Here is a 13,220-nt window from a genome sequence, read left to right on the forward strand (position 1 = left end):
GTAGTGGTCAGAAACCTCAGATGGCAGCGCAGCAGAAGGCTGCAGTGGCCTCTTGATGGGGGGATGGCAATAGCTGCGCCAGGAGTCACTTTATGCTCATGTGGACATCGGTGTCCTGTCCTACTGAGCCATGGCCTATAAACATGTTCCATCCACTGTTATTTTGTAATATTCTGTTGAATAGTTTGTTTAAATGTTAAATTAAATCTTATGTTAATTTAAGGATAAAATCGTAACTGGGAGGCTAGGATAAGATGGTGGCTGTGGTTCGAGATGGTTGCGTGGCAGTTGCTCATAGCAGCCCCTTACTACGGTGCCATTTTGTCCACTGTTTTGCTTGGCCTTGTGTAATTAACTAATTCTTGTCCTGGAGAAACACAATTTCACTTTTATGACTGTTTTATGGTTTTAAAAATGATAATAAAATGCTGACTAATGGATTCATTGCAAGATTTTGTCAACTTGAAACTGTCCCATGGACATAACTAGTGATGTATGCATTCCAAGGAACCATGGAACCTAACATTAGTGGTAGGAAAATTAATGAAGGTGATTCTGAGAGGCATGATCAACCTGTACTAGAGATACTTAGAATGGCTTTGTGGTTTGAAAATCAATGAAATTTGCTTTAATTCTTTTTGAAGAGGTGATTAAGAATATTGATGATAACAGGACAGGTCCTTTGTTGAGATTCCACACAGCAGGCTGGACAAGGAGAGATTGCATGGGATTTGGAGTGTGCTAGCCATGGCCCATTGGTTTAGAACCACTGTGTCAGAGGATATTAATGAAAGGGTTCCAATCTCTAAAACAGCCTATGACCAATGGAAATGAAACCAAGTCCACTCTTTTTTCTTCTATATTAACGATTGGAACGAGAATGTATTTGGTGTGGTTAATACATTTGCAGAAGTCACCAAAATTGGTGGTTTTCTGGACAGTGATGAAGATTATAACAGTATCCAGATAATTTGGGTCTTTGGGGTAAGGAATGGAAGATAGAATTTAGCTCCGACAAGTGCGAGATGTTGTACTTTAGCTTTGAAAAGTGTTATAGAATTGATGGACCCATATATATTTCTCTGAAGGTGCTGACCAGGGTGGTGAGGAAGGCAAAAGTTTCATTGGATAGGGTATTAAGAACAAGAATTGGGGCATCCTGTTACGAGACAGTGATTAAACCACATTTAGAGTATTGTGTGCAGTTCTGATCATCTGGTAATGTTAGTAAGATGTAAAGGGTTCAGGAAAGATTTGAAGGATGCTACTGGGATTGGAGGGTTTGAGTTGCAAGAAAAAAACTGGAAAACCTGAACATTTTTTTCCACTGGCATGTAAAAGGCTGAGGCTATCAAGGTATGTATAGAATCACAAGGTGAATTGTCACAGTCTATTTCAGAGGGTAGATGAGTTTGAAACCAGATGGTATGGATTTAAAGTGAGAGGGGAATGGTTTTAAAGGGACCTGGGGAGCAACATTTTCCAAACAGAAGGTGGATAAGAGCTGTGAGAGAAAGTGGTTCAGTAAGATGTTTATACAGGGATAGGAAAGGTTGAGAGGTACCTGGGCCAAATGCAGGGAAGTGGGATGGACAACTTGGACAAGTTTGGCCAAATCTGTCTCAATGATTCTCACCTGGTATGTTAGAGCATAGGATTGGTCTGAGGAAATCTTTGACTATCAGTCTTGGCTTGGTTGATAACACAGATGACTTTGAACTAGGCCCCGCTCTCGACACTCCATTAATGTTGTCCTCCACTTGCCGATGGCAATCTAAGGGAGTGTTGAATTGTCAGAGATGCTTTCTTTCAAATTCAGTATTAAACCTTGGATCTATCTGCCCTCCACAGTAATATAAAAGATCCTGGGAAGAGGAGGAGGTGCATTATTCCCAATGGTTTAACCAATATTTGCAAACTGCTCTGAAATGGTCATTATTATGTTGTAGCAACTGAAAGATTGTCGCATAAACATTGGTTGCTATTTTTCTGACAACACCGTAGTGATGACACTTTGGAGGTTGCAAGCCACTTTTGCCCTGACTTCACATGATGAAAGATTCTATACAAATTCTACTTTTTATTATCAGTTAACTGACCTTCTGAATGATATTTCTGAACCTTACAGCAGTTTTATCGAGACACCGGTGTTTGGTATAGTTGACACCAGCTGTTGTGCCACTAGAAAAAAAAAACTGGTCAAAGTATTAATTTACAGCCTGACTGTCAGTCATTTGTCACATCTTGTACTGTCGATGAAATGAACACAGCACCAGTGATGATTAAAGGTAATACAGAGGACTGAGAACTGTGGCAATGACATCAGGGTAGTATAACCCTGTCAAGACCATGATTCACGTTAGGGTACAGAGAGGAAATGATTTGCAGTTCTGAATCACAGTTATAAGAAACTCTATGGCTTCAATAACTAGCTTCAAAGATTATCACAAGAAGTTTTCTTCCATGGAATAAATTGGGAAAGTACATTCTACTTGAAGAGATTTGGAAATTTATTTTTCTATGACATGGAGGGACCTTTCTCTTTATAACTTGAAGTAGATAGTTCTATCTGAACCATTTGTAAAGAGCATTCATTTTCCAAAAACGATGGAACCAGCATGAATATCAATTTGAGACTTTACTATATCACGTTAAAATGGAACACCAAAGAGCATGATTGTGCCAGCACTGAGGGAATTTTTAGAAACTTCAGTTTGTTTTCTGGTGATAATGGAAGGAATGTCCAATCTGAAAAGAAAATTACAAGGGACAAACTAATCTTCATTTTGGTGTTGAATGTACTTGAGTAGAATCAGAATTTATTTTCATCAATTTGTCACGAAATTTGTTGTTTTGCAGGAGCAGAACAGAGCAAATATTGGTATAAATTACATTACAAAATAAACAAATAACAGTGCAAAAGAAAATGTGAGGAAGTGTCGCTGATAGCAGGGGGGATGAAGCTGGTTTTTTTTTGTACCATTGAATGTTCATCTTCAGTCTCCTGTATCACTTCCCTGATGGTAGCAATGTGAAGAAGGCATAGCTGGTGGGGGGGTGTGAGGGTCCTTGAAGATGGAGATTGCATTCTTTAGATACAGCCTCTTGTAGATGCTCTCGATGGAGTGAAGACCAAATGGTGCTGGCTAAGTTCACAATTTAATATAGCCTTTTCTTGTCCTGGGCATTGGCACCTCCATACCAGACTGTGATGCATCCAGTCAGAATGCTCAACATGGTACACTTGCAGAAGTTTGCAAGAGTCTTTGGTGACATTCCAAAGCTCCTCAAATTCCTCATTAAGTATAGTCACTCCCAAGCCTTCATGATTACATCAGCATGGCAGCTTGAATATAGATCTGAGATGATAATGCCCAAGTATTTAAAGTTCTTGACTCTTTCTACTGCTCTACCCTCGATTAGGGCTAGTTTGTGTTCTCCTGATTTTCCACTTCTGAAATCCACAATCAATTATTTATGGATGAGAGATGTATCCCAATGGCTATTCATAGTCAGCCCAGAAACTGGTGATTTCAAGAGTTTAGCTATTCTATAATAGATTAAGCAGAACAAGCAGGGTGCATCTTCAATTGAGGTTTAGTTAACAATCACTGTACTACAGTTAAAATCTATTATCTGCAATAAAAGCACCAGCAGGCTTCAAGTAACTGGCAAAAAGAAAATTGCAGAAAATATATTGTACAGGTAAAATATACAAAATTTAAATCCATTTACTGGAAAATTCAGTTTGCTAGCATCTACCAATCCCCAGAGGGGTTTTTCTGTAATAATTTTCTTGGTACAAGCCCCTCTTTGTGAAAAGTGCTGGTGAGTTGATTGGGATGCCTATCTGAAATGCGTGCAAAATTGTACTATTATTGTTTCATAACTGTATGGAGTAAAGTTTGTTTATTGTTCAGTTACATAGGCACATGAGGCTGAAGACAGGAAAATATTGTATGGAATCTATGGAATAATATGGGAGCGCCATTCTCGAATTAAGATCCAGCATCATTAACAAACACTTCTTTTATGTCTTGCTCGTGGAGATGATGGTTCCAATCATGGACACCGTTGGCAATCTGGAGCTAATCAGCTTGATGGAAGGACAGGTTTTCTGCCATTTAACATGGTAGCAAGGCCAAAAAAAAGGAAAATCAAGCATGTGTGAATTTCAATTTCCTTTCTGTTCACTAAAGGTTGGGAGTAAATACCACCAGACTTCTAACCAACACACCAATGGCATCATGAAGAAAGCCTCTGCTTCCTCAGGAGTTTGTGGAGGAGCTAGTGGAGTTGTTCAAGTGAACCGGTACGGACTTGAAGGGCCGACATGGCCTGTTTCCGTGCTGTTATATGGTTATAACTACACTGCCTCTGCATGCAAGAATTGGTACTAGATAAGGATCTATTTTCTTTAGTACAGATGACATGATTGCCTCCAGAACCAGTGCACATAAAGGATATGATAAGTTGCTATTTCTTTAAGAAGCCATTTTAATGAATGTACTCATGAGAAATGTGACGAAGGGAAGTTTTAGACACTAATGAAATCCTGAAGGGACCCAACTCGGATAAAATTATTTTGCGCCAAACTTAAGAATCCCATCACACTCCTTCCTTCTTTCCTTGAATGGGTGTTGTATTAAATTAATAATAATTAACAGCTTGCAGTTCATTTGCCGCATGTTTTCATAATTGTTCTACCCATGATCTGATCTATTTACACTGCAAAACAACAAAATCTGGCACACCACGATGCTGAAATTCTTTTGGCTTTTTGTTCCAGTATAAAATGTGTTTTTTGGCGGAAAATTTAAATGGCATTATTGGCTGGGTTGCTATCTTCTCACTTGTTTCAAAATCCACATCAAGTTGGTGGGATAGAATGTTCATCGTGATCCCCTGTAAAATATGGAAGATTTAATGCACCTAGTTTATCCTCTTCCAAATGCAAAGGGATCAAAAGTATGAAACTAAAAATAAAGTGGCTGAATGACAAAGATTGAAATAGTGCGTGTTATGTTTTCAAAATATCAGGGTGAATTATTGGATAACTGAAGAAGTATCATAATTGAGTGCGATATTTCGATAAAGTTTTTAGAGAAAAGCTGATATTGAGCATTAATAACTTTAATGGTGAAAACACTATTAACGTTTTTAAAAAAAAAACCTATCTTGATAATCCCAATGATCTAATTTTTGTAGTGAGCATGTTCTCACACTGCTCTTTTAATGGTGGATGACAAGATGTGATCTTCCATGTGAGGATATTTTAACTTGAATTTATGCTTACAGTCTTGTTTAACCTTTGTTAAAGTCACGGAGCCTGCTGATTGGGCAATTATACTTGATGTTTCTATTAGGTGGGGAAACTACTATGAGAGCAAGGGATTGAATTCCCAAAGCACATTACTCCACTGAACTGTGCTCACTGAAAATTTCATTTTGAATTCCCTCATTCTTTGTTTTGTTTAACTTGATACGTGATTTATTTAATTCCAGAATATAATTCTTATTAAATGTATGACAGCATCTACTTGAAAATTAAAGAGGAAAATAGACTGAGAAGATCAGATCAATTTGTTCTTTTAATTTGAATCTGCTTCTGTTATTTTTTTTTCCACTTCTTGAGCCCATTTGCAGTTGTTCTAACAATTGATGAATGTTCAGAATCATAATGAAATTATTTTACTGTAGCGGCGGCTACACTGCTAACTGAAGGATCACATAAACGGACGAGTGGAGTTCAGTGAGCAGAAACTGATTTATTGCAGGCTGCCTGGCTGGCCTTGTACTCCCAGCCCAGACATGGCTGAGAACTGCGCCGGGGGGGTCCCGACTTCACATGGGTCCCCAAATGAGGGCTTCTGAGCCTGAAACCCCCGACGATGCCATTTTGGCTGGCTGCCCCACCGCGTGCATGACAACTGGGGCCGGTTCGCCTGCCTAATGGCGTACGGCCACATTACTTTATTATTGTTGTTGGGGTAAAATGTAGGTTGCTTTTTTAAAAAAAAAGCATAAGTCAACTGTAAAGCATGCAAAGCTTCCATCTATTCAATAAAATTAGTTTTTGCAGTGAATGTTTTCACTGTTGTCCATTAGTGGTATTTTCCTGCAAAAATGCCAGCAAGTTTTACTTTGTGTCAATACCTATGAACAGTTCTGAACTCTTTCCAGGTGGCATGAAGGTGTCGCATTTCCCTGACACTTACAGTGGATTATCCACACAACCAACTGTGGCTGATTTAAATCTAGTGAAGATCTCGTGTGTCTATTCATTTGAATGGGGAAAAAGGATTTTAATGGACTTTGGTTAGCTTTTAAATGTACATTAGAAATTTAAACAATTCACACAGTCATGATTCAGGATAAAGGCAATGTGCCGGCAAAGGATCAATTTATTGTCATAAACAAGTCACAAAATTTGTTGCTCTGTGGCAGCATCACAGTACAAACATTGATATAAACTACCTTATAAAAATAGTGCATGAAAAGGTAGTCAGGCAGTGTCTTTGGTTCATTGATTCAGGAACCTAATGGCAGCGGGGAAGAAGCTGCCCTTGTGGTGCTGAGTGCTCGTCTTCAGGCTCCTCTACTTTATCTCTATGGTAGCAGAGTGAAGAGGGCATGATCTGGGTGACCTGGGTCCTTGAGGATAGAGGTTGTTTTCTTAAGACACTGTCCTCAGTGGAGTGAAGTCTACTGCTTGTGATGTCACAGGCCAAGTAAACAATCCTCTGGAGTTTTTTCTTGTCCTGATCAATGGCACCAGTGTAGCAAGAATGCTCTCCACGGTACACCTTTAGAAGTTTTTGAGAGTTTTTGGTGACATACCAAATCTCTTCGAAGACTTCATAAAGTATAGCCTGTTGGCGAGTTGCCTTTTAGATTGCATCGACATTGCGGCTCTAGGACTGATGAATCGTATGCAATTTCATGGTAATTCTTTCTCCTCTTTGACATTCAAACATATTCCAAGTTCTTCTTCATGATCTGAAAGGTGAATGGAAAAGAAATTCAAGTGAAAGAGCCCCATCGATGCTGCTATTGTCAGAGGACTGATGCACGATCAAGTAACAGGAACTGAAGGGTTTTATTAACTGGCGATGGACAGCATCCCTTGAGTTGCTGGCTCACACGAACCCGGGCTTGAACTGGGGGGAGGGTTGTGGCTTGACAGCCTTTATGGGGAATAAAGGGGAGGAGTCACGAGCTGGATAGAGAGAGCAGGGTCGAACATGCAAGATCAAAGTATTTGCACAAGTGGTTTCACCACATGGACATCAGTGCTTGGGTGTCCTGTGGGATGCGATGCACCTATTGATAGGCCAAAGGCTTTCCAGCATCCATGAGACACTTGTCAGGAATGTTATGCAGAATTTCACTTGCTTGGATGAGTACAGCTGCAGCAATCTGCAAGAAACTCAAAATGACACATCTAAGCATTTTCCTCATCTCTAACTTGCTGTTGGCTGCAGAATCTGCAAACCAAAATGCAACTTCAAGATCACCAGATCTAGGAACAGAAGTAGGCCAATCAGCCCACTAAGTCTGCTCAGCCATTCTATCACGACCTGATCCATCCTCCCACTCAGCTCCACTCCCTTGCCTTCCTCCTGTAACTCTTGATGCCCAGACTAATCAAATGCATGTCAATCTCAGCCTTAAATACTCAACAACTTCACTTCCACAGCTGCTTGTAGCAAAATGTTCCACGGACTAACAACCCTTAATCAAAAGAAATTTCTCCATATCAGTTTTAAATTGATGCCCTTTCAGCTGGAAGTTGTGCCCACTTGTCCTGGACTCCTATACCATGGGAAACAACCATGCCACATCAACTCTGTCCAGGCCTTTCAGCATTTGAAATGACTTGATGAGGTTCCTCTCATCATTCCATACTCAAATTCAGTCGAAGAGCTGACAACTGTTCCTCATTATGCTAAACCTTTTGTTTTCTGATGTCATTCTAGTTAATCTTCTCTGAGCCCTTTCCAATGCTAGTCCATTTTTTTTTAAATAAGGTGCCAAAACTTTACACTTCAAGTAAAGTCTCTTGAGTGCTCAATAGAGTCTTCACATTGCATCTCTGCTCTTGTATGCAATTACGGTGAATGGCAACATTGAATTTGCTTTTGTCACCTCTGACTCAACCTGGAGATTAATGTTTTAGGGTATCCTTATCAAATTCAAATTGGCAACACCCTCTGCACTCAAAATTTCTCATGCCTGGAAAGATCAGGCAACACAGTTGGTGTAACGGTCAGCAATGCCTTTACCGTACCAGTGATTGGAACTGGACAGAGGTTATAACTGTGAATCTTGTAGGCAAGCTGACTCAACGGGCTCAATGCTCGCTTTAAGTCCATAGGATTTGAGTCAAATGCCTCATTTCTGCATTTTGAGCACATAGTCTGTTAGATGTTGTGGCAATGTTGCACTAAGAGAGGTCTAATGCACCATCTTCTCCTGGTGATTTTAAATCATGACCTCCATCTGTCTTACATGAGTGATGCCAGCTCTCTGGAATTCTGACCAGTTGTCAAGAATATCAACATAAAAGCAGATCTTGTGGTTGTCATTTCATGACTATTCTCCTTGCATCTTTCTTGCCATGCAAATCTTCAAAAGCATTCTTTTGGCTGCAAAATTATTGGGAGTACTCTGAGATTTTTAAAAAAAATTATGCTATGAAAATGCATTTTTTCTTTCCTTTCTATGAGATGGACACATTTTAAGACTTCATTTGATCAAAATTGCCCAATGGGATAACCACATTATTAGCAGTGGTTTGAAACCTTATATAAAAGAAAAATGAGTGTGGTTGGAAAGCAATTCAGTTTCTGTTAAATTCTTAGACATATTCCCACAAAATCCCCTTTTTAGTGACTTGTGGTGCAACAGAATCACAGAGGTGATGTTCTTTTAATGACCAGTGGCCTCTCAGCTTTGTGCAAGAGAATCTGTGTTTATTTTTTGTTTCGTTATGGCAGTTAGGATTTTTTCTGAAGTGTTTTGATGGGAAATACAACATATTTATCTGACTGTCAGAATATTTCACTCCACAGATATCACTCAGGGCAAATACTTGAATCATAATGTGGAACATTTCTATTTCCTGACTAATTGGACTAATCTTTATGGAGATCTTTTAAAATCATGAACGTTTTTCTGCTGATGTTTAGAGGTGATGTAGAATTTATTTCAAATTTTCTCGATCTAGTTTGATAATCCAAGTACAATAATGACATGTGATGTGGACTATTTATGAAGGCCAAGAGAAGTTCACCAATGCAATTGATGACTGACTGCAATATAAATGCTACCCTATATTTATGATTTAAGGCATATTGTGCTCTGTATTAATAGTTGACAAGAAATATTGTTTTGCTCAAATATGGTTTATATTAGAAAAACTCTCAAACTCCATCAAAGGAAAGTTTCAATGATATCTATTGCATTGGGCCACCTCTTTCCCAGTTTCATTTTTGAACCATTAAACACTACCAGCACAGAAAACAGGTCATTCAGCCCTTCTAGTCTGTTCTAACCTTCATCTCCCTCGACCCATTCACCTTCTCCCATTCCATAATCCTCCAGGCCTCTCCCATCCACGTACCTAAGCATTTTATTCTTAAAACACATGTTCGAGCTTGTATTCACTGTATCAGATGGCAGCTCTCACCACTCTGAGTGAAGAACTTCCCCTTAATATACCCACTAAACCATTGCCCCTTCAGTTTAAAACTATGACCTCTCATATTTATCTCCCCCCAGTGTAAGTGGGGGGGGGGGGGGGAAGCCTATTCACGTTTACAATCTATACCTCTCAAAATCTCTATCAAATCTCCCCATATTTTTATTCACTCCAAGGATTAAAGTCCTAACCTATCTCCCTGTAACTCCACTCCTGAAGACCTGGCAACATCCTAATAAATCTTCTCTGCACTCTTTCAATCTTATTGATATCTTTCCTGTAGTTAGGCACCCAGAATTGCACACAGTATTCCAAATTTGGCCTCACCAATGTCTTAAACAACTTCAGCATAATATCCCAACTCCTATACACAATACTTTGATTTATAAAAGTTGGGATACTAAAAGCTTTCTTTACAACCCTGTCACCTTCAGCGAATAAAGTATTTGTATTCCCAGATCTCTCTGCTCCTCCATGCTCCTCTATGCCCTATCAATAACTGTATATCTCCTACCTTGGTTTGCCCTTCAAAGGTACATCCCCTCACAAATGTTTACATTAAACACCATCTGCCATTTTTTTGGCCCATTCTCCTACCTGGTCCAGATCCCTCTGCAAGCTTGAAAAATCTTCTTTGTTGTCCACAACTCCTCCTATCTTCATGTCATCAGCAAACTTGCTGAACCATTTCACCACATTATCATCCAGATCATTGCTATATACAACAATGATCCCAACACAGACCCCTGAGGCACACCACTAGTCATAGGCCTCCAATCTGAGAAGCAACCATCCACTACCACCCTCTGTCTTCTCCCATACAGCCAATTTTCAATCCAGTTTACAACCTCTCCTTGAAAACTGTTATGAGCCCAGAGGATCCCAAAACCCAGCAGCAATAGATATTCACCAAGACAAATGGCTACCTAAACAAAGGTTGTTTGTAATTATCTTTAAACATGAAAAAAGAATCACATTTTAACTTAAATAACCTAACTTAACCCCCTTCTAATTCTAAGTGCACCTGTATGTAATGTGTGTGTGTAAGTTTAGAAAATCTCTTTGATTCACAGTCCAATCTCACTTTTCATTCCTCCAAGTTCACTAGTTGCAGGCAATTCCTATACTCTGCACAGAATTTAACATTTACAAGTTCATCAGGGTTTGGTGCTTGATAAGTTGATGGTTACCGCTCAGGAAGGCTCTTTGTCGGATTTCAGAGAGAGATTTGTTGTTCCAGGACACCCACAACTGATTTACTTCCATCAGCCACTTCAGTGTCTTGCCGAAGAAACTTGCCCCCTCAGGGTTCTCCAGATGATGACCTCTTTCTTTCAGGTCATCACAGAGTGCCTTTTTGTTTCTCTTATTTCAAGTGAAACATTAGACAGCCAGTCCTCTCCTCTTGCATGAGCCACAAGGCCTTTGACCAGGCTGAACTAAGCACTCATAACCCATCTTCCAAATGGGCTTTTCCATAAGCTTGCCAGCTTGTCCTGTTCCAGTTGCTGCTGCTGACTGCAAAACTGTAGAACTGTCTCTCTGAGAAAGCCTGTTTGACTCTCTCTGCTTGAAAAACCACATGACCCTCTTAGAACAGCAAATTCCCCTACAGACAGAATGTGGCTCCAGCAAGTTCTTTCGTCTGTTACCTTTTGTAAACAAAAATCCATTAGTGAAGTCTCTTGGGCACTTTCCAAAGCTTTTGGAAAGGCTCTGTGGCCCCAACATATCTAGCATTAGCAGAGCTCCAGAATTGTAAATAAGATCTGTTTTACAGTGTTTGTGACCTACACTAGTAAACCTGCTGCAACTTATCTCCCAAAAACCTATCTATATACTGTCACAATACCCAGTGTCTAAACCTTCTGAATTAACATCCCACATGGGTCCTTGTCAACAGTTTTACAAAAGCCCATGTAGACAACATCCACAGGCCTTCCTTCATAAACCTTCCGAGTAACCTTCTCGAAAAGCTCTACAAGATTCGTTAAATACGACCTACCAATCACAAAGCCATGCTGACTACCCTTAAACAGAGAACTCCCTTCAATAATTTACCCACCACTGATCAGCCTATAATTACCTGGTCTATTTTTGGAGACCTTTTTAAATAGTAGGACAACATGAGCTACCTTCCAATCTTCTGGCACTTCGCCTATGGCCAAGAGCATTTTGAATATATCAGCCAGGCCCTTGAAATGTCTATACTATTTTCTCTCAATGTCTGAGGGAATATCATATCCAGCTCAGGTGATTTATCTATCTTTCTTGCTGCCGTACAGTGAATAATTTCTCGCTCCTTAATCTCTATCGGTTGCATGACGCTTTACTTATCTTCCTTCCTTATATACTATGCCAGTTTCATGAGTAAATACTGAAGCAAAAAAAAAACAGTTTAAGATCTCCCCCACTGCGTAAGGCTCCACACATACTTGACCATTCTGATCCTCGATGGGACCAATTTTTGTCTCTTACTATCCTTTTACTCTTCAGATATGTGCAGAGCCCATTCAGGTTTACCTTGGTATCATCTGCCAGAGCAACCTCATGTCTTCTTTTTGCCTTCCTGATTTCTTTCTTGAGTATTTTCTTGCTTTTCATTTTGTATTCTTCTAGTTCCTCATCAGCTCTTGGTTGCCTATACTTGCTATACATTTTTTTTAACCTGATCACCAATAACCCTTGAAAACAAAGGTTCCCTATGCCGCTAACTTTGTCTTTAATCTGAACAGGAACACACAAACTCTGCACTCTCAAGATTTCTCCCTTGAAGGCCATTCACTTCCCTATCACACCTTTGGCTTAAAAGAACGTATCCCAATCCAGTCTTCCTAGATCCTTTCTCATTTACATAAAATTTGCCTTCCTCTAATTTTGAATACCAACATGAGGTCCAGACATATCCATTTTCATAATTAACTTGAAGTTAATGACTTTCTGGTTACTTGACCCAAAATGTTCACCTACAAATATATCTGTTACCTGACCTATCTTGTTCCCTAATAGTAGATCAAATACTGCCTCATCTCTTGTCAGTACCTCCATGTATTAATTTAGAAAACTTTCCTGAATACATTTCACAAACTCCAAGCCATCCAGCCCTTTTACAGTATGGGAGTCTTTGTCAATATTTGGGAAGTTAAAATCTCCCATTAGCAGGATGTTCTGTTTCTTGAATCAGTCTGCTACCTCTCTACAGATTTGCCCCTCCAATTCTCCCTGACTATTGGGCAGTCTATGATACAACCCTATTAGTGTGGTCACACCTTTCCTCAATTCCACCCATATTGGCCTCTGTAGACAAGTCCTCCTGGCTTCACACAATTGAGATATTTTCCCTGACTAGCAATGCAACCCCTTCCCCTTTCGTCCCACCTCCTCTATGATGTCTGAAACAACAGAATTCCGGAGAATTAAGATGCCAATCCTACCTGTCCTGCAACCGTCTCACTAATAGCAACAATATCATAATCTCATGTGTCAATCCATGGCCTAAGATGCTAAGCCTTTCTAA

General features: G+C 39.7%; 1 long non-coding RNA gene across 2 annotated transcripts in view; it reads left to right on the forward strand.

The window, feature by feature from the left end:
* LOC138743217 (uncharacterized) overlaps window positions 1-13,220 on the forward strand; it is a 1,573,181-nt gene that overhangs the window by 1,247,437 nt on the left and 312,524 nt on the right. The window lies entirely within an intron of this gene.

Source organism: Narcine bancroftii, chromosome 9 (genome assembly GCF_036971445.1).
Source record: "Narcine bancroftii isolate sNarBan1 chromosome 9, sNarBan1.hap1, whole genome shotgun sequence".
NCBI classification, from domain to species: domain Eukaryota; kingdom Metazoa; phylum Chordata; class Chondrichthyes; order Torpediniformes; family Narcinidae; genus Narcine; species Narcine bancroftii.